Genomic DNA, 21,938 nt, shown 5'->3' with positions numbered 1-21,938 from the left:
AAGGGAGGATGGGAGGAGGAGGTAGGGAGGGGGAGAGAGGGAGAGAGACAGAGGGAGGGAGTGCACATGATGAAGCAGACTCTCTGTGCGTAAATAAGTTAGAAGCCTGAATACTACTGCCCTCATAATGACACTATTGTCTATTTCCCAAAGGACACACTAACCTTATTGATATTGTCAATCATGGGGTAGCATGTTGCCTAAGTAGCTGAATTTAGAGACACCTAATTCTGGCCTGCTGATAAAAACCTTTGGACATATTTAAGGTTTTTCTAATGCAGGTTAATCCATAGACTTGAGCACTCAGTGACACAAGAATATTAAGTCTCTCAAATTTCTTTATACTTGTAATTCGAAACAGTTACTAGCACATATAAACTACTAGAGCTTCTGCTTCAAGTTCATAACCTGTTATAATGAAAGCAATTCTCAGAAGACCAGAAATACGAGAGAGGCAGCATCATATACAGGGCTTTCGTCCTGGTTCAGCAAGCTTGCTGACTATGAGACCTGAAACAAATTAAATAACTCCTAGTCTGTTTCCTCATCTGTAAAATGAGAAAATTGGATTTAGATTTTAAGATACCACAGTCAAGTAAAACTTTTATAAAGAAAGGATGGTGAAGGGAATAACAGCTGTCAATTTTTTGCATGGCATGGACATAAAAAAAAAAAACTACCATTATTTCATAAAATACAGAACATGTTTAATTTCCCCAAATTAGAAGGATCTCTTAAAATAAGAAGTAATCCTTTAAATGAAAAAAGCTTAGCTTTAAAAAACTCATGGCCTGTTGTCCTTATTTTCCTCACTTCAACATGGACTGAAAAAACTATTCACTGCCAGCACTAGTCTAAAAATCAGTGTTTGGGGGGCAGCGGGATAGCTCAGTTGGTTAGAGCACTAGCTCTGAACAACAGGGTTGCCAGTTCGATTCCCACATTGGCCAGTGAGCTGTGCCCTCCACAACTATATTGAAGACAATTAGCTGCCACTGAGCTGCCCGAGGGGCGGCCGGATGGCTCAGTTGGTTAGAGTGTGAGCTCTCAACAACAGGGTTGCTGGTTCAATTTCCACATCGGATGGTGGGCTATGCCCCCTGCAAATAAAGACTGAAAACGGCAACTGGACTTGGAGCCGAGCTGTGCCCTCCACAACTAAACAGAAGGACAACAACTTGGAGCTGATGGGCCCTGGAGAAACACACTGTTCCCCAATATTCCCCAATAAAAAAAATTAAGAAAAAAAATAGTGTTACTAAAATAAAATAAAAAAATCAGTGTTTGGGAACTACTAGACTAGGTAATTTTCAAGATTCAAAGTTCAAACACTACAATGCTAATTTTAGGTGCTCTGTCATATTTCTTTTATTCTATATGATTGTTTATTAGGTTGGTGCAAAAGTAATTGTTATTTAAAAGGTTAAAAAAAATTGCAAAAACCGCAATTACTTTTTTTTTAATTAATTTATTTATTAGTTTCAGGTGTACAAAACAAGGCAATACTTAGACGTTCATCATCCACATCCCTCACACTGTGAATCCCCCCCATCCACTATCCCTCCGACCTCACACTGAACCATCACATTATATGTATAAAATTATAGTTGGCATTCATTAATGTTTAGCTTCTGGTGTACAATGCCATGATCAGGTATCCACAGTATCCCTGAGGTGGTCTCCCATTCAAATCGTATAAATCTTTCGCCTTTTACCGCAGTTACTTTTGCACCAACCTAATATAATAGGTGCCGCAGTGAAACATAAGGCAAACACTTAAATTTTTAAAGATCAGAAATATATTTCAATTTGAGAAATACTAACTAGAATAAGCTTCAATTTATTGGGGAAAGTATACACTACTGCAGATTTGACTTCAACAATAATGAACCATTCACTGGACACTTATTTAAGCCCATTTCACAGATCAGATAATTGAGGCAAAGGGAAGCTAAATAGCTTGCAAAGACACACATAACCTGTGAGCCTCAAAAGATTGGAACTCCAATATGTGACTTCATTTTTTGGTATTACTCAAAGAAAAAAGATTTTATTTAGATTTTAATTATCACTTCATCTTTTATAAATGACTGACAGATGGTTTAAATTATAGGAGTCACACAGGGTGAAAAATTTACCAATTACTTTTCCAAATACTGTCTTTTTAACACAAATACAAATATTGAGAAGCTTTTTCTACTATAAAAAGAGTCAAGATGCCTGTTAGTATGGCCAGTTAATTTTCTCCAAAAGCTGATAAAATTAAAGTTTATAATTTTTTAAGTACAAATACTTACAGATTTCTTCTTCTACTCTTAAGAAGAACACGTGTATCTTTTGTGATTTCAATCTGTAATAAGAGACATTTATGGGTATGGTGACATGAAAAAAGAGCCCCTTTAAAAAAACACACACACAAAAAAAAAAACCCTCAAGTTATTTCGCATTACCTGTGCACCTTAGTTCATGATGAGCCAAGTACCAAAGGAAAAACCAGAAATGACTAGAGATGAGTGTCTAACTAGAAGTAGTGATATTAGGATCTCAGAAAAGTAACTGAGTCTGACTCTCAAAAGCAGTAGTCAAAACTCTATGGTAAAATGGCAAGATTAAAAAATAGGCAGAGGAACTAATAGATATTTGTCCATAAAGGACATACAAATGGCAACAGGCACATGAAAAGGTGCTCAACATCACTAATCAAAACGGCAGTGAGATACCACCTCACACCAGTAAGAAAGGCTATCATCAAGATAAATAATAACAAGTGTTGGCCAAGATGTGGAGAAAAGGGAACTCTTGTGCACTGTTGGTCGGAATGTAAATTGGTGCAGCCACTATGGAAGGCAGTGTGGAGGTTCCTCATATGACCCATTCATATGATCCATCAATCTCTCTTCTGGGTATCTACCCAAAATTTTTGGAAACATTTATTGATAAAGATATATGTGCCTCTACGTTCATTGCAGCATTATTCATAGTGGCCAACAAATGGAAACAACCAAAGTGCCCTTCAATAGATGACTGGATAAAGAAGATGTGGTATATATACACAGTGGAATACTACTCTGCCATAAGAAAAGATGAAATAGTACCATTTACAACAACATGGATCGACGTTGAGGGAATTATGCTTAAGCCAGAGAAAGACAAATACTGTATATCACTTATATGTGGAATTTTAAAAGGGTGAAGGCATAAAAACAGAGAGTAGAATGGTGGTGACCAGGGACTGGGGGATACGGGAAATGGGGCGATACGGTTAAAGGGTACAAATTTGCAACTAGAAGATGAATGGAGATCTAAAATACTGCTAGTAATTATAGTCAGCAAAACTATGTTACATACAGCATGTCAAAACTGCTAAGAGACTAGATCTTAAATATCCTCACCACTAAAAAGAAATGATAGTTACGTGACATGATAGAGTGTTAGCTAAAGCTAGGTGGTAATCATATTAAAATATATAAATGTATTAAATCAATATGGTGTATACTTATACAATGTTATATGTCAACTATATCTCAATGAAATTTTTTTTAATGTAAGAAGCAGGAGTCATGTTCTTAATGGTTTTATTTGTACCTCTTATTCCCCAGTCAGGTTAGGAGACACGTTCAGAGACAGAGACAAATCTGACAACAGGAAACTAGTCCGTCAATCTATACAGACATTCCCACCCCCAAATGCCTGCAGGCACCTAGCTATTTTCCCATCAAAATGAAAAATGATATAATTTCATTTAAACAATGCAAGGATCTTTCCAAATTCAAATACAGCACTGGTCTAGGTGGCGACCTAGAGATATTTTCATCCTCCCTCAAGGAATATACAGATCGGTTTTGTGATGATCTTCAAAATAGAAGATGAAGGTTGAGGATTAACATATTTTGGACAATGCAAGAGAAAACAACTTACTATATGAATACACAGAACAGTAAAATAAAGCCCGTTAGTAATTTGATATTGCTTATTTACATTTCAACACTACTGGGGTGCCCTGGGTATGATATTATGTTTCTGAAGAACTGTGCTTTTATTTCTATTCAAGAGTATTCAGTACTACTTGCATATTATGAGAATAACCCTTCACTGTTTTTAATCTAGACACCCTAATGGAAGCCATAAAACAAACATCCATGTAACTAATCACTACACTAACTAGCTGGTATTAACTAAGACAGTTAATTTTCTACTTTGGTGCCATTAGAAAGATGAAGGAAAGAATGAATTATACACAGGCCTGTTACTAAGTAACAGAGTATGCCTTTTGTCTTTGTTTAACAGAACTACTTTTCAACTTCAAGTTAATATCCACAACCTACTTTTGGGGAGGAGATGCTGCTTCACAAATGGACTGATACATTTGAGAACATAAATGGCTAAAACTTCTTATGAACAGAAAGCATGCAATATAACATTTTTTTATTTTTCTCCCAGAGGACTAACATTTGATATTAACACAAAGAGAGGGAAACTGCATATACATTCATGTGCCACATAAAGACATTTCAGTCAACAATGGACCGCATAAACGACAGTAGTCCCATCAGATTATAATGAAGCTGAAACATTCCTATCACCTAGTGACACATGACATCATAGGTTGCAATGCATTACTCATTTGTGGTGATGCTGGAGTAAACAAACCTACTGGGCTGCCAGGTGTATAAAAGTATAACACATACAATTACATACAGTACACAATACTTGGTAATAATTGACTATGTCACTGGTTTATGTATTTACTATGCTATACTTTTAATCATTATTTTAGAGTGTACTCTTCGTACTTACATTAAAAAGTTTGCTATAAAACAGTATGCTGTTACGCCAGCAGCAGCCTCATACATCTCATGTTTATGCATCTCTTGATTGCATAATTTTCTCTTGTGCTTTAATTGTGTTCTTTTGTACAGTAACGTGCTGTACATACTTATAGCCTTGGAGCAAGTCTATGCCATATAGTCTAGGTGTGTAGGAGGCTATATAGCATCTAGGTTTGTGAAGTACACTCTATGATGTTTGCACAATGACGAAATTGCCTAACTACAGCACATATATATCCCTGTCGTTAAGGGGTACATGACTGTACATATTAAAATAAAGTCCAAGGGATCACAAAGGGAATGTTGGGGAAAAAACGTAATATTTCTATACACAAAAATGTATGTATTTCCCCCACAGATTAATTCAGGTAACTGTTAAACGACAAAAACCAACCTTCTATAAAATCATTTAAATTCCTACAGGTGGTGGGGTGGCGGAGGATACAAAACTATCCACAAGTTTGCTTAATTTGGAAAATAATTTCATCAGTAAATATTTGCAAAGGATAGTTAACACTTAATGACTGGTACTGTGGAGAGAGAAGTTGGAGAGATTAATCAAAAGTGTCAGAATTCTCTCAGCAGGATAAGTGCTCCAGCTTCAACTTTCTAGTCATTTCCAGTCTCATTTCAGTCAGTTGGGAAAGATGAAGCAATTCAGAGGTCCTTTAATATAAAAGACAGACACAATTTTTCTTAGTTCCTATATCCTTAACAGACATTTCTCTCATCAGAAAGAAAGACAGAGAGAAAGGAAGCGAGCGCTGGCTGCCCAGTAGATAAAAGGAAACCAAAACATGTTTTCTAACCTAGCCCAATTAAGTTTTTCTGCACAACAGAAAAACTGATGCTGCACCTGCCTCTCTCCTAGCTTCCCCCCTACAAAATAGCACCCTCCTCTTAAAAGCATTCTATTCAAATAAACTGAAGAAATAAATTTATATAAAATAACTAAGCAGATTATCACCATGAAGGTTCTATTTACAGTTAATAGGGAAGAGGGATGATCTTGCTAAAATTGTAATGCAAATTTTAGTCATAGTTTTCACTTTCACATATACGTAAGTTTTTATAACTTAAGCAAGTTGGAAACATCATAGCAAATTTTTAACAGACTGAAGCGTACACTATGGTTTGTTTCTACTTAACAATCACTTTGTGGCATGAAGAGATAATACAGCATCTAGAGTTTATCATCTCTCAATTAGGAAATGATGCGGCACTGAGACAGCCTTGCTCACTGAATATGAGGGTACAAAACAGTGTCCATGCAGTTATCAGGAGAGTGATTAAAGGCAAAAGTGATAGAAACCCAAGGCAACGTTGTTCAACTCCAGACAACCCTCATATTTTGAGAGAAAGTTAAAAAGAAACCATTAATGTGCTCAGTTTTTGCACTCTCTGCAAATAAATTATAATTGACTAAACAATATTTTGAAAACATTCTTCTAGAAGTCAATACTAAACTTGATAGCATCTGTTGGAAATGTTTCAAGCATGATAAATCTTCCTCCTGTACTTAATGTCTCAAGATCCAATTTCAATGGATTTTAAAAAGAATGTTTCAGAAAAAGACTAGAAAATATTAACAATGTCCTAAGCACTTAGTGCTCAAATCGAAAAGTAAAGTCTTTTATAGGTCTTGTTTTAGATAAATATATGTCACATATGGCGAGTACTAACTAATGAATGAAAACTGCTATACTAGAATATAGTTCAAAGGTTAGAAATGTTGAAATCAAGAAATAACACAGGTACAAGAGTATGTGTCACTCCAATATACAGTCATGTTTGATGTCACTCCAATATACAGTCATGTTTGAGTGGGTACATAATCATAGAAAAGTCAGGAAGATATGCAACAAATCTTCTTGCTAGTTATTGCTGTGTGGTAGAATTACAGATTAATTTTATATTGCTGTATTCTTTGTGCTAATTTAGTATCTTCCATAATTTCCATAAATAAAAATTGTTTACTTAAAAATTGATTTTAAAAAATCACAAAGGAACAAGAAAATGACTCATTTAATAAATAACAGGCAAACACAACTGTCATAAAAGCAGTCAAAGTATCTACTAGAGGATACTACTCAGAATTTAAGCTAGAGCAGAATGTCTTCTTTTCCCCTTAAGAATATACATGAATATAAGTGTTCCAGAAGTCTTAAATCATCATAACATTGTGGGTCACTTCATTTGTAAACATTAAACATATTAAAGAAATGTTATAACCTAAGTAAAACCATCCAATATATGTTGTGTATAGTGTAAAGTGTATGGAGGTAATTCCAGACTGTCAGACTAGAATGTTGCTTCATGAAAAAATTAGGTAACCTAAAACAAAGTGTTCTTAAAACATTTGTGAATCTCAACAAGGTTGTTTAAAAAATTCAAACATTACAAAATATAAAATACAAAGTGAGAGTATCTTTTTTTTATTCAATCCTCTAGAAATAAGAGCTTTTAAGAGTTTGATGAGTACCCATGGGGACTTTCTTTTTTTTTTTAAGTGTATTCTAACACATAAACAATTTTTAAGCAGAAACTGAATGATACTATCTACACAGGTTTCCAACTTTCTTTTAAAAAATTATTCTCTAACATGTTTTTCCATGCCAGAGCATAGATCGAAAACTTTAAACCAGAGGGTAAGGGGGGTGGGGGGCGGGAGATGAGGGTAAGGGGGATCAAATATATGGTGATGGAAGGAGAACTGAATCTGGGTGGTGAACACACAATGGGATTTATAGATGATGTAATACAGAATTGTACACCTGAAATCTATGTAATTTTATTAATAATTGTCACCCCAATAAAATAAAACAAATAACAGTGAGGGGAAAAAAAGAAAATTTTTAAAAAGTCTATGGTATTCCATCCTATGACCATATCAAAATTAAGTCTAACCAATCCTCCCTATTGGTAGACACTTTGGATTTTTCCAATTTCTCATCATTAGAAATACAGCAACGAACATCCTTAGCAAAATATTTATGCCAGTGCTTCTCTAGGATACATTACTAGCAAAATTGCTAGGTTAAAAGGCTATGACCATTTTAGATTTTAGTCAATTAAAACTGCCCTCCAGGTATAGAAGCAGAAACACCCTCTCAGCAATGATTATACCCAGCACTCAGATCCTGGGTTTCCAATTACCATTCTCCAATTAAAGGAACCAAGGCTCTTTGCAGAAGCAGTTGATTCCAGAGCCAGGGCAGGAAAAATGCAAGTCGCCTAGTATATTCTGGCACCAGAAGGTAAAGAAGTGCTTTGAAAAAAAAGAGAGGGAGACGGGAACCTGTCAAAAAGACACAGGGCCAACCCAAAAGAGCTCCCAATCATCAAAGCTGGAACAATTTGGGCAAAATAAATTATAGTATTAGATTATATCTCAAAGAATAAAATAAATATCCATAAGTCCATACCAATACAGATACAAGATTGATTGAATAAATAAACAAATGAGGTAGAAGGGACCAATCTTCCTTACAAAAGAATTCGATTAATAAACGTGGAATCAATAAAGGAAATAGAAACTGTCCATTAAAACACCACAGTAATATTTGCTGCAGGCAAAATCCATCAGTGGATGCTAACACTGTTGAGTAAAAGTTTAAAGTTGAACTGGATACATGTATATGTATATAATATAGTATATAATATATATAATATAGTATAAGTATTAATATTAATTGCAAAGAGGAAAATTGTAACTTCATTGTACTGAAACACACCTGACACCACCTTAGCCAGATGATCAAGGTTACCATCACCAGTATAATAGGGAACACTGACATCAGGACACACTGAGAATGACACAACTTTGTTTCTGTGGTATTCTTGCCCAAATTGCACAATCTCAATCTAACCATGAAAACAAATTAGCTATACCCAAGTTAGGGACATTCTACAAAGTAACTGATCCGTACTCTTCAAAATCATCACGGTTATGAAAGGCAAAGGCTAAGGGTACTGTCTGTCACGGATGGGAGAAGACTAGGGATATATGAAAACTAAATGTAATGTGGGGTCCTGGATTGGATTCAGGAATAGAAAAAAAAATATGCTAGTAAAACACTGATGAAATTTAAATAGAGTCTGTAGTTTACAGTATGGTACCAATGTTAATTTCTTAGTTTTGGTAATTGTACTATAACGTAATTATGTAAGATGTTAACATTAGGGGGAGCTAGGTGAAGTGTCCATGGAAATGGTGTACTATTTTTGCAATTCTTTTGTAAATGTCTAAAATTTGTTTCCACAGGTGGGCAGTTAGCTCAGTTGGTTAGAGCACGGTGCTAATAGCACTAAGGTTGCCAGTTCGATCCCCACCTGGGCCACTGTGAGCTGCGCCCTCCTTAAAAAATAAATAAATAAATAAATAAATAAATAAATAAATAAATAAACATATTTTTTTTTTAATTTCCAAAATAAAATTTTAAAGCCCTCGAAAAAAGAATATACTATTTCACATTCCTACCAGGAATGCCCATTTCCCCAGATCCCCTCCAACACTGGATTGAACTCGGTTTTTGGTAAGTACCAAAAAAACGTTAATTTGATACTTTTCAATGAACACAAAAATATTTCACTATATCTGAATTTCTTATATGAGGGACTTGTTCAAGTCATTTCCCCTTTTTTTTGGCTATTCATTTTTCTCTATTGATTCATATTAAGGAAAGAAGCCCTTTGTCTGATGTATTACAAATGTTTTTTTCCCAGAATAGCTTTTCTCTTTGTTTTGGGTGCTTTGGGCCAAATATTGGTTTTTAAGTTTTAAGTAATAAAGCATATCAATAGTCTCCTTTGTAACTTCTGGGTCATTTTCCCACTTCAAGATTATAAAAAGTTATTCCCTCATATTTCCTAAAAATGTGATTACCAGGTTCAAGATAGATCTTTTGGGGATGTGTTCAGGAGAGTGGGGCTAGGAAAGGAAGCTCTTAATATACAAAATTACTTTCCAGCAAGGCTATACCTATTTATATTCCCATCAGCAGCACTGAATATCTTACTATAATTTTATTAATTTAATAGGAAAATGTATCTACCTTATCTGAATTCCACTCAAAAGAAACCACTGATTACCTTAAAGAAACTATCATTCACATTCTCTGGGTTTCTCTTGCTTCAGAGACTTTATTCATGCCCTTCTTTCTATCCAGTATTCTGCTCAAAAGCCACCTTTTCTGGGATACCTTCACTAACACCTCGAGCTAAAATTTTCTAGCCCTCTTTTGAACTACTATAGCTCTTATAATAGCTCTAAAATTCAATTATATTATTTTGTATTATTTATGAATTTATTTTAATCACTAATCTAAACTGTATGCTCATTCAAGGCAAGGATTGTTGCTTATCATCTCTTATATACCACTATGGCTTGGAAATAGCATCAAATATTTGTTGGAATGGGTAACAGACATAAACTAACACTTGTCAGAGAATACAGCTGGTTTAAGTCATTTTTTCCTTCACAGTATCAGACTTCATTCCATTTGCAACAATTTTTAAGCTAGGCATTTTTAATTTTACCATCTTCACCAGATATTTCAATGAAGTACTTATAACAAAAAGCTACCATTATATTTTAGAATGATGATGATCAATTTTAGCAAAACAGAAAACCCTGGGTTCTACTCATAACTCAAAGCTTATTTTCAGTGCTAGAAGAACATATAAATTGCAGATCCATGACAACAGTGGGTATTTCTTTGCATAGTAAAATCTGCAGTATACTGAGGTAATTAATTAGTACTGCACCAGTAGCCTTGTACCCAGGCTCAAAGACATAGTTTGAATGCCAAGAGAAATACTCCAATGCTAGCTAAGAATTCTATCATCACCCATTTTGTTATGTAACTTCTCACTCTATAATTAGTATGGTAAACACACACACACACACACACACACACACACACACAGTTTGTGAATCTCGAGAAGGAATATATCTGCTAAAAAGGACTCCTCACAGTTAACTGGGCTGAAATTCATAACCAGAATCTAGCAGCCATTGCTGGCATTAGCATCTCATGCACTCTGCGTTTCAGGGGAAAGCCAGACTGAGCTGCCAGCCTCCTGCACTGTGTTCCTATCTTCTGAATCAACTCTTATAAGGGAGTTCCTGGCATCATCATTCGACCAATAGGACTGAAACCTGCCCTGTCCTATCAGAACTACACAGATATCTCATTTACATATATATTGACCAAACAGAGTGGCTCCATAACAACCAATCAGTACACATGAAGCTGGCTAATCAGGACAGTGCTATCTGGACCAATCAGACTGTGAAAATTTGGATTCCTCATTTGTATAATAGACTAATTAGGGACCAAGGCAGGAACCTTGTCTATAAAAGGTGCCCTCCCCTTTGCCTTGATGGAGCACACTTTCAGTTTCTACCAGAGGTTGCAATTCTTCCCTTTGCTAACTGTTCATATGAATAGTTTCTCCAATTTCCGCACCCCAGACTGTGGACTCCTATGGGCATTAGATGACCTTTTGTTGACAAGTTTTACCATTAGTATGGTAAATTATAACACACACACACACAATTTATTTGTGTGTGTGTGTGTATGTGTAAAAATAAAAGTAACTAACATACAATCTAAGTACCAGACTTCACCTGGGACAGGAAGATAAACTACACGCAAATTAATTCCTCTGTTTACTTATATAGTTGAAGGCTTTCAGAGCAGAAATAGGCTCTAAAATCAGAGTAGTGAACCAGTGTCTAAAAAGAAACTTTTCTCCCTCTCCCCTCCAAATGAGTATAGGAGGTAAAACAGAGTCTACTTTCTAGAACATTAGGAAATCATCTTATGTGCTTCCCTATACAATAAAATTAAAAATTTCTTTCTAATCAGTATTGATTAGTTTTACTCTTAAGATCAGTGTCAGAATATTAGAAAACAAAATATATGGTGATGAAAGGAGAGCTGACTCTGTGTGGTGAACACACAATGGGATTTATAGATGATGTATTACAGAATTGTACACCTGAAATCTATGTAACTTTACTAACAATTGTCACCCCAATAAACTTTAATTTAAAAAAATATTAGAAAACAAAGTACACTATTCTTATCCTTTCGGTTACCTAGGATTAAATTATCAATTTAAATTAACTTATTTTTAATTTAATCCAAGTATCAAAAAGAGAAAAACACATTCTCTTTAAAAACTCTCAATATATCAACTGCATTTAAATAGGAATTTTTTAAAAGTCACAAACATCAATAAATCCTACTTGTAATATCTGCCTAAGACAGAACTTGAGTATTATAAAACAACCACTGGAGGGGAAAACGTTTTAATAGGGGAAATTGGCTGTCACACTTGGTAATTCTTGAACTAGTACCAATCTTACGATACTGATTTTTAAATATGTTGGACAAATAGATTGCAAAATATCAAACCTTGGATTTACCAAATCTCTTCCTTCCAAGTTTATTCAAGAAGTGTGTTGATACGTGGATGGTTCTGAATTTACAAGGCTTTCATTAAAATACTAAAGACCTGAACAACACTTAAAAAACGTATCTGTTACTCTAAGTGATCCTGACCAGAAAGTATTCCTGTGTGAACAATAAAAACTTCCAAAAAATTATGCAATTTTTGGCAGAAGTTACATTTCGTTTTTAAACACAACAAAATATGGGTCTTATTAAACATATGCACAGAAAGTACTAACATAATCAACAAAAAGCACTCATAGAGCAATAATTTTAGGAGAAAAAAATTAGCACTTCCTAAAGCTGAGACTGATAAACTACTTGAGAAAGGGAAACTTTCTATTTTAGAAACACAGACTTTAGAGCTAAAATACAGCATGTTAAGATGCTTCTCATAGTATCAGGGGCCACCAGTCCCTTGTAGTACTACTGTTTATAATATAGCATCCCCACTTTCATTTCTGCCAGGAATAATTTTTCTTTATTCAAAAAGACAACAGTGTACTGGGCTTTCATCAAAAGTAGTGATAATTAAGAATAAAGAAATTACTCAGTGCTGCCAAATATACACAAAAAGGACCTTTATATACTGTTGACAGAAGTGTAAATTGGTACAAGCTTTATAGAAAGCAATTTGGCAATATGCATCAAGAGGCCTTAAGTCATACATACTTCATAACCTAGTAATTTCACTTTCTATTTCTAGGAATATCCTACATAAATAATCAGAGATGTACACACAAAAATGTAGACAATAGTCATCACTGTGATATAAATAACAGAAAAACTTCAAATGTCCACAAGGAGACTGGGAAAATAATGATGTATCCATATGGCTAAAAACTACAACATCAAATGCAGCATTGTCAAAGAATATTTAAGGAGATGAGACAATGTCCAAGAAATATGAAGTGAAATCGGTTGAAGTTGAAACTCAAAGTACATTATCAGCTTCTTCAAATATATGCAGGCTACAAGCCAAAATGTTCAGCTCTGTTTTTAGTTTTCTCTTTACATTTTCCCTAAATTTTCTAAAACTTCCACAGTGAATATATTACTTTTACATTTAATAAATAAGTAGGGAACATCACACCAGTCTTTCAATTAATTCTGGTGTGTGTCTGCATATGTTGGCAAGTGACAAAGAATATAATATAGCTGTTCGGCCTACTCAAGCAGTGAAGTGATACTGTAAGAGGAGCCACAGGATGACTTCAACCACTAAGGAAAAAAGATTGGATACTTCCTTCTGTCTTTAAACTCAAAGTAAAATAAACTTCTGTTGCTCATGTACTATAATCTATTAAGCTAAATAAAATGAAGTTTCTTTATTCTTACCATAACTACAATGTTAAATGTTTCCTGAAAGCTAAACATCCTTGCAGTCCCCTATGATAAACTGTAACTAACAAAACTGACTACTACTAGCAAGTGAATAGATAATATCAAACAGCCAGATAATCAGGAGGGGTTCTGCAGAGATAGAAAAATAATTTCTTTAAAGCCCAGAGTTCCATTTGCTTAACCCATTAAAACAAACAGGAACTCAAATGCCAGATGATATCTGTGTGAGATTTAACAGGTACCACGTCATACTCGTACTTTTTTGCTCCAAAAGGAAAACATTTCTCAGTTGACCAGAATCAGGCCCCGCCTGCAGGAAGTAAGGCCTGCCACTGGAAGAGGTATCACAAGCAAAAGGCACCAAATGCATATCACTTCTTTGCTTTTCACTCAGGCAATGAGAGGGATTTCAAAGGGAGGGAATTTCAGAAATTAGTTCTCCGGTCAGTATCCTCTTGTTTAGTTCTCCGGTCAGTATTCTCTTGTTTACAACCTGAACTCTGGGACAAACTACTGAAACTTCAGAGGATATCATCTTACCAAGACTGTCTTGCTTCAGACATTACAATCAACTGTCAGATCATGTTACAAATGTGTATGCGCTACCTTCTAAAAGAAGTAAGAGGCAGAAAAGGCTGAATCATTTTCTTTCCCTTCAAGTTTTCATTTCAAAATGTTTCGGGCAAGAGAGCATTAAGTAATCTCACTTCCTGTAAGGCCCACACAGCTTCAAGTGTGTCCTGTAATAACCTCTACAGGGCCTAGGAGGACAGAGTTCACAATGCTAAAAATGTTACAAAAATACAGTTGCTACATACACAATTACACTACAATATACAATAATACATTTACTTGAAAACTAATCTTTTTACTCCAAAGTAAAGGGAAATCTATCTGTGGCTGGTTAACTCAAATGAATTTAGCCAATGCTTCAGAAGCTAACTTCACAAGTTTGATCCCCGTGTATGAATTAGTTAAAACAAGGGTGATCACATTTCCCAGCTTGCCAAGGTCTGTCCCCTGGTTTACACCAATCGTCCCAGCATAATTATTATCAGAGTTCCCCAACATTTTTTTTGCAGAAACATCCCTAGTAATAACCCTAACTGTGGTCCTCCAGAGAACAAGGCAAGAATGTACGGCTACATCAACAGGAGCCAAACTTCACCACTAGAAAGACACTTTTAAGCACTAACTCCTAATTGAATCCAGTCATATACAAATGGACAAGTAAATGAAAGCACTAGTTTTGTGCCATTACACACACACACACACACACACACACACACACGAGTCTCTATTCCAAGTGTTTCCACTTACAATATCAAATTATGACAAGCTTAAACAGTTTATGTACAACTGAATATCCAACTTCTAAAATCTAGATTAAAACCTTAACTGGTAACTTCAAACTGAAGTCAATTTCTCATCTTGCAAAACACACACCTGTATGCATTTTAGGTACATAAAGGATAAATCAGATCCACTGTAAGAACATATGGCCATGTATGCGTAGGTTTTCAATTTATGGGACTTTTAAAGACTATAGTCCTAATTAGGAAGTTGTGTTTACCCTTTAACTTTAAAAGTCAGAGAAAAGGATATGGCCAAGTTAACTTTAGCAATCAAACAAAAATTCTAACCTTACGGGAAATACATATTTTATACTCATTTTTTTCTTATTTTGGAAAAAAATACAACCAATTATAACTTCCCATCTATGATTTTCTGGAAAATACAGGTTAGCCACCTTAAGAGCTGCATATCGAATGAAGTATTTGATTCCCAATGAATGATAAAAGCCTAAAGCAAACCAGAGAGTTTTGGGGCTAACCCAGATGTTATAAGCTTAAGGAATTTTTCTCATATTTATAAGTTATAACTTGAAATAGTCTGTGCCCAGAACAGTTTACTAAAAAAGATTTTATTTAACTTGGCCCATCAGAAAACAAAAACCAAAGGTTAACAGGATAAGGTGCTCCGCTTCAAGGAAGGCCAATGAAGCTCCAACACAATGCCCTGCTGAGAGGCAGTCTGCCTGCTAGTTAGGGGCCAACACTCTGGAGCCGGCCAGATGGCCTGGGTCCAATTCCTGGCTATGCCACTTCCTAGAGTTGCGTGACCTTAGGCAAGTTATTCACCTCTTTGCCTCATTTGCCACAATTCTAAAATGGAGGGAATAATGCCACCTACAGGAATTGCTGATCTCACAGCTCCAGCCATCATAAACTTTAGTTTCTCAAAGGCACCAAACTTAATCTCTCACCTCTGCATCTGACACAAGCTTTTTCCTCTGCCAGGAATAATCTCTTCTCCCTTTCTCTGGCTTCTTTTAGGTCTTAGTTTATTTTTTTTAAGATTTTTTTTATTATTATAATTGGGGAAGGAGAACAGGACTTTACTGGGGAACAGTATGTATCCAGGACTTTTTCCAAGTCAAGTTGTTATCCTTTCAATCTTAGTTGTGGAGGGCGCAGCGCAGCTCAGCTCCAGGTCCAGTTGCCGTTATTAGTTGCAGGGGGCAGAGCCCACCATTCCTTGCAGGAGTCGAACCGGCAACCTTGTGACTGAGAGCCCACTGGCCATTGTGAGAATCGAATCGGCAGCCTTTGGCGTTAGGAGCATAGAGCTCCAACCGCCTGAGCCACCAGGCCGGCCCCTAGGTCTTAGTTTAAATGACACTTCTTGTGCTCGCTTTGGCAACACATACACTAAAATTGGAACGATACAGAGATTAGCACGGCCCCTGTGCAAGGATGACACGCAAATTCGTAAAGTGTTCCATATTTTTATAGAGGAAAAACTGATGGTTGCTAGATGGGAGGGAGGTGGGGATGAGGAAGGGGAAGGGATTAGACAGCATAAATTGGTAACTATAATATTGCACAGGAATATGGAAGAGTTTGGGAAATATAATCAATAATGTTGTAAAGATTTTGTAGGCTGACAGATGCCACATGTCTTATTAGGGAGAACACTTCATGGACGGTGTAAATGCTTAACCACTGCGCTGTACACCTGAAGCTGAATAATACTGTATGTCAAATGTAATTTAATATACCGCATTTCCCCGAAAATAAGACCTAGCCGGACAATCAGCTCTAATGCGTCTTTTGGAGCAAAAATATAAGACCAAGTCTTACATTACATTACATTACATTATATTATATTGACCCGGTCTTAATAGTAAAATAAGACCGGGTCTTATATTAATTTTTGCTCCAAAAGATGCATTAGAGCTGATTGCCCAGCTAGGTATATTTTCAGGGAAACATGGTATATATAGTCATGAGATATGGATTACAGCATAGGGAATAGAGTCAATGTAATTGTAATAGATATATACAATGCCAGAGGGGCAATAGATTGAGGGAGGGGGTCATCACTTTGTGAGGGGTGAAGTGTCTAACTAGTACATTGTTTTGTACACTTGAAACTAATAAATAAATAAACACTTCCACAAAGCCTTCTTTGACTTTCCCACGTGTAGGGAAGATGTTAAAGAAAATTTGCCTTCATTGGTTGATGTGAGCTTTTGTCTATTAGCTTTTATCTGTTCCTGTGTGTGAGGTGATTTCTCTGCTGTGATCAGGGGTTGAGTAAATTCCCCCTTTAGTCTCATCCTCCCGAGAAGGGGGAGATATGAGATGATGTTTGCTGTTCTGTCTGTGCTGTGAGGTGATGGTTAGCTTAGGGTTAAATAAATTCTTGATCAGGGGTTGAGAGAATTCCCACTTTGTTCTATTTCGCCCACATCAGCAGATGAAGTAAAGTGGTAGCTAAGTTATATCAAGACGATATGACAGGCAAGTTGCCATGGTTTGGAAGACCTTGGGCTGATGATCCCAAGCAAGAACAATAGATATTGCTGGTCCGAATGAACTAGCACTTCAGTCGGATAAGCAATATATTTTCTTTTTTTCATTATTGACTGCCGGACTGTCCCGGAACTGGCTATTCCTTGAGAGGGGAGATAGGAACATAAAACTTGGTTCTGGGGTGCATCTAAAGAGATATATAAGATAGACCTCAGGTGGATTGATATTGATTGATTGCTGTTTCAAGAGATTGCTATTCAGAAGATTTGCTGTTTCAGGACTACTTTTCAGGATTGGATTGTTTCAGAGTAAGAGATCGGAACTTGCCTCGATGGACAGTAGAGACTTCTTTTGTTGGTGAATTATCATTCTAGCATCTTTGGGAACTTGTATGCAGCTTGCATCTTGCAGTATCAGAAGACGTCCTAACTTCTAACAACAATGCCGACAGCAACAGCATTCTTGGGAACTAACAAGCAGCGGTGTGGAAAACACCTGAGTTTCTCTCAGCTACAGACCTGGCAAGGTTTTGATTTATGACTTTTCCAGTGTTGTTCTTCCCCGGTTTGGTGAGCTTTTGGCATCTACTGTAATAGTTACTATCCTATAAAGCTTATTACTGCTTTTGGATACTCCTCACTGATGTTATTTGTGTATTTAGCCAAGTGATTTTTGATCAATAGTAAACATATGTTGGGATCTCTTAAACTTATATGTATGTGTACTCCTTTGACATGACATTATCAATATATATAGTTTAGTGTTAACCACCTTTGCTTTCTGTCATCAGCACATTCTATTAATTGCCCTTGTCTTTTGCTATTGCATATTGCTAAATAAACTGATTAGATATTGATAAAAAAATTCATTAGCCCCTTTCTAGCATGTGTTCTCCGCCATTTCTTTTCCCCATTCGTCATTACACCACATTATGCCAGGTGACTCTGCTATTTGCTCTCCAAGCACCAATATAGTACAGCACTTAAAGTTGTTCAAGTTTCTGTTTCGCTGCTGGGCTGTAAGCCCCTTAAAGGGCAAGGTCACGTCTATCCTGATCATCACTATTATCCCCAGGCCCTAGCACAGCAGAGGTACACAGCAGGTGCTTACTAAACAGTTCTTGAATGAATGTGTAATGAAATAACAAGTCATACTAAGCAGAAAGGAAACCAAGAATGACCTCTGAGTTACCTATTTCACTTTAGGTAGAAATTTATGCCTCTTCACATCTGAAATATATAGGAATGCTACCTCTCATATATTGGGAAGCTTGAAATTAAACATGAGAAGTGCCATATTCTGACAGAGCAAAAACTTTACACCCATTTTGGGTAGGAATCATGACTTTATAAGCAGAGAGAAGAGCAGCAGTCTGTTCAATGTGTTTACACATATTTCATGTCTCTTATTCCAAAGCCTTTATGTAAATAAGGATATCACAGCAAAATTATATGGCTAGTATAGCTCCCTGAATATTATCAGCTGGAGTAAATGAAATCTGTAAGTGCCACTGGCACAGGTGGGAAGAAAAGGAAGGCAAGACCATGCACATGGAAGAGCATAAACGAAAAGAAGTATTTGATATGCTGGAAAGTAGCAGCAATATCAGCTGCTTGTCTATAAGGTACCACTGGGTGGCAGCAGTGCCCCTAGTTATCCAATACGTATATGGAACCAGGAGACAGAGTCATCAGGCTATCTTGCATAGCTTACGTTGAATGCTCAGACGTCCATTTTCAAAACACTGACAGGCAGATGCAATTCACTGGAGTTCAAGTTCTCTGCATATGTCATTGACACGGGCATAGGTCTTACAGGATGCTGTGTTTATCAGAGCCACCTGGAAGGTGAGTTTGTCAACATTTTTGCCAGGCCAACATGTTTCAGAGTCAGCTCACCATTCTAACATGCAGAAATTCTCAGTTGAGTGAGAGGAGAGGAAAAGAGATCAGAACAACCTAGAAAGCTTTTTTAAGCTATTAGGTTGAACTACATAAAATTTCCAACAGTCAAAAATCTATTACATGCAAAAAAACAGCAATTTCAAACGGTTAAACCAAATACACACGTATTTTTAGAATCACTGACTTAATGAGCTACTGTCACTGATAAGAGTGTGTCATATTTCTCAAGTTTGTTGGGAGAAAAAAGATTGAGAACACATGCATAGTAAGTCATTTAGAATTAACTAAGTCAACAAATGGTAACAACAAAATATCTAAGAATAGGGAATAGATTAAACTGTAACCACATTAAAAACAGCAGACATGGAATAATACTCACAAAAAAGTAAATGCCATATCAGGGTAAAAAGGAAATCACAAAACAGTATATAAAACACATTTGTAACCTATCTTTTAGGAAAAATCCAAATAGGTTTTGGGAAATGGATTTATATTCCGTATAGAAAAAAAATACAAAAGGATATATATTAAAAATTTCAGTAGTTATCTCTGAGTAGGGGGATTATCCGTACTTTGTATTGTCTTTTCACGTATACATGTTTTCTAAAATAAACATGTATAATAAATTTGGAACCTGGAACTGAAAAAAGGCGTTGGTAGAAAAACTAGGGAAATCCAAATAAATTCTACAGTTTAATTAAAAGTACTGCACCAATGCTATGTTATGTAAAATGTTAACATTGGAGGAGCTGAGTAAAGATACACATGTAGGACTTCTGGACTGTCTTTACAAATTTGATGTAAATCTAAAATTATTCCAAAATGAAACATTTATTTAAAAAATAAGCCATGTATTAAGATCATACTTTAAAAACCTAGAAGAATCCATTTGGTCAAGAGATCCCTACATATAAACAAGAATATGTTGGAATAAAACATCTTTGGTAGTATGTCACTATGCCTTCCAGCATCACAACAGAAAGTTGCAACGACTAAAACTAATATAATATTGTATGTCCACGGTAATTGAAAACTAAATTTTTAAAAATTAGAAAAGGAAGAAAGTTGTAAAAACTATTACATAATATGGCCTTTCTGAAATGAAAGTGATGTCATCCTATTGGGTATAAACTCACTGAAGCAGAAAACAAATGGCTGTCTCTATTTTCTTTGGTTTTGTAAACATTGCTGAAGACTACCACAGTAACATTTTTATTTCAGGAAAAGAATTAAAAGTAAGTATAGCCAGTAACAACCCTTTTTCTTTTGTAATATTTTTTTAAAATCCAGTTTCCCAAATCCTGGGCATTGGAGGTGCATGTGCATTCATTTGTTCAAGAAATATTCAGTGAGGACATATTATGCTCTATCCTGTGGAGCTTACTTTCCAATAGATAATATTTTAAGTGGATATTAGACCAACACAGCAGACATATAAGTAGACTAGGAAAGGAGAGCACCCCTGAGGCAACCCTGAACCCTACAATAATAATAATATCCAACGAGACAAGTACTGTATACACCTTTTAGAAAGCTAATGGTAATAGCTATCCATAACTGGATATACCTGTTACTGCTTAGGTATCAGATGGCTTGCCTAAACATGGGGTTTTTAAAAACTTCTTTCAAATATTGGGGCAAGGAAACGTTATACCTGTTATAACAGTTATACCTGTTACTGCTTAGGTATCAGATGGCTTGCCTAAACATGGGGTTTTTAAAAACTTCTTTCAAATATTGGGGCAAGGAAACGTTATACCTGTTATAACAGTTATACCTGTTACTGCTTAGGTATCAGATGGCTTGCCTAAACATGGGGTTTTTAAAAACTTCTTTCAAATATTGGGGCAAGGAAACGTGTATGCAGAGCTGTGGGGACAGAATTCCAGAGAGCAGTTTCCAAGCTCTTGACCTCACATGGAAAGGTGCTGGCTCGGTTATTAGATGGCCATTAGCTGCAATCAGATGGCCATCCGCTGTGGCTGGTTGGCCATCAGCTGTTACTGGTTAGTCATTAGCCACTAATATAACTGCCATGGCTATGCGGGCAAGAGGGTTGTTGGTTGGTTGGCAGAGAAGCGGATGGCAGATTTCCGCTAAGAAGTGTGGGTAGCAGGTGGATGGTGGATTGCGGATCCTGTTGATCCTCCTTCCTGTGTCTCTCCCGGCCGCCAGCGAGACTGGGGTGCAGGAAGACCCCTAGATGGGGTACTGACGGATGTTTGCTTTTGAGTCTCCAACTCAGCCTCCATCAAGAATATAGTGGTATGAACCCCCTATCCATGGCTCCACTGGTGTTCCTTTTTGGACTGCGTTCTTGTGCGGGGAGCTGGAGCTCAGACCCTGCATGACAAGAGCCAAAGGATGAAGGGGAGGTTCTACAAAAAAATAAAAGGAAGAAAAATGCAGAGCTAAAAAACACAATGAGAAAACCAAAAACTCGATCAATTTCATCTGTGGACTACTATCAGCTGTTACCAAAAAAAACGCTGCCTTCTGATTATACTACTACTCCACTGTGAAACACATCCAAATGAAGGTTTTGTTACTTGCAGGTTTCAGTACTTAAGTATTTAAAATGCC

The 21,938-nt window shown here is 36.2% G+C and overlaps 1 protein-coding gene across 2 annotated transcripts in view; it reads right to left on the bottom strand.

Annotated features, from left to right (window-relative positions):
• Window positions 1-21,938, bottom strand: part of ACSL4 (acyl-CoA synthetase long chain family member 4) — an 81,753-nt gene that overhangs the window by 45,950 nt on the left and 13,865 nt on the right. For both annotated transcript variants that reach the window (XM_081043681.1, XM_081043682.1), the window contains exon 2: window positions 2,298-2,350. The gene's annotated coding sequence lies outside the window, so the exon portion shown is untranslated. The remainder of the gene's footprint in view (window positions 1-2,297; window positions 2,351-21,938) is intronic.

The sequence above is a fragment of the Rhinolophus hipposideros genome (genome assembly GCF_964194185.1).
Source record: "Rhinolophus hipposideros genome assembly, chromosome: X".
In the NCBI taxonomy this organism is placed as follows: Eukaryota; Metazoa; Chordata; class Mammalia; order Chiroptera; family Rhinolophidae; genus Rhinolophus; species Rhinolophus hipposideros.
Note: the sequence above shows the minus strand (reverse complement) of the source record. Positions and strands in the feature narration are given on the sequence as shown.